The sequence below is a fragment of the Octopus bimaculoides genome, chromosome 12, assembly GCF_001194135.2.
Source record: "Octopus bimaculoides isolate UCB-OBI-ISO-001 chromosome 12, ASM119413v2, whole genome shotgun sequence".
NCBI classification, from domain to species: domain Eukaryota; kingdom Metazoa; phylum Mollusca; class Cephalopoda; order Octopoda; family Octopodidae; genus Octopus; species Octopus bimaculoides.
In genome coordinates this window covers 54,525,423-54,527,032 of record NC_068992.1, presented here as the reverse complement: position 1 = coordinate 54,527,032, position 1,610 = coordinate 54,525,423, and positions in this window count along the sequence as shown.

The window sequence follows — 1,610 nt, the reverse complement described above, 5'->3', positions numbered from 1 at the left end:
TATATATATATATATATATATATATATATATATATATACATATGCAACAGCTACACACGCACATATTGGTACAGAATTGATCCCAAAATTGCACCTCTTTATCACTAAAATTCTTCATTAATTCTGCAGAGAGTTAATTATTTATAATCATAGTTATAACTGCAGCACTTCTTCCTGCAATTAACATTATTCAGCTCTCATTAACATTCAACTGTAACGCAACTTGATATTCACTATTTGCTTATTGCTACGAAATTAAATGCAGGCTTTTGTATCGATTATCATTATACATTTAATATTATATACACCACCGCATGATATTTCTCCGTGGCTAAGTCGACAGTGTATCTCTGTAATTAACTTAATGTTTAGTATTAGGTTAGAATTTTCGAGCCTGTAGTTTTCAGTTCAAATGTTTATGTTAAAAAATGAAAAGGAAAAGCTTTGTACGTTTATATATTTGGTTTGCAAAATTTCTGATGTGAAATCGTCTGTTGAAACGGATATAAAGTTACATTTTGCCAATTAAACACACGTACTATGTATTTGGTCTTCACTTCAGCTTTATTATTATTATTATTATTATTATTATTATTATTATTATTATTATTATTATTATTATTATTATTATTATTATTATTATTAGTATTGTTATTATTATTATTATTATTATTATTGTAACAGTAGTGGAATAAGCAAATAAGCAGAAGAAAAGGAGGAACGTGGGATAGAGAGAGGCCGATGATGTCACCGGATGTGTAATGAAAGAGCTTCGACAAAGAAACTAAATTAATAATAATAAAGCTGAAATGAAGACCAAAATATACAGTGCGTGTGTTTAGTTGGCAAAATATGACCATCGCCAAGCATAACGAAAGCGTAATATTTATTCGTTAAATCCTCCCCCATATTACTCGTGACAAAGAGCCGATATGTTTCCGTGATTCAGTGCATAAGTGTAAATAAGAAAAGTATAAGGATGTAGAGATTATAGGTATAGTTTTTAGATATCTGTTGAAATGTGTCCCTGCTGTTTCACTCAACCTCGAACGACAACGGAAACAGATCTATACATACTTGCATCGTGATTATTTCATCTTCATAAATGTGTGCCGCCTCACTGAGCTTCCTCGTTGGAAATGACATTTCTGACATTCCTGTCTATGACGTCTTATAGCACTATTTAACTCCCGCTTTAACAGAGCTGCATAGTTAGAAGCATAAAAGAGAGACGAAAATTGTAACTTTCCACAGGATTGATAAGATCATTTCCTGAGATATGATCTCTGTGAACTGCCATATGTCTCTTCAGACCCGTGATCAACTCGCAAGCCCTTTCTCACACTGCACACTTCGAATCACCCGGTCTATGAGTATATATACATACATGTATGCATGCTAAAGCAATATAGAATGCTATCTGAAGAAGAAACTGCTCCTGGATAAATATAAACAACACATCTTATCAAACATAAAGATATTAACACAGAAATATTATTGGAAAATTCCAATCAAAACTTCAGCCCCATTCAAATATGTCGGAATAAAAGTATGCAGTTATAATATGCGTTTACTCCATTCATTAAATTTATATATATATATATATATAT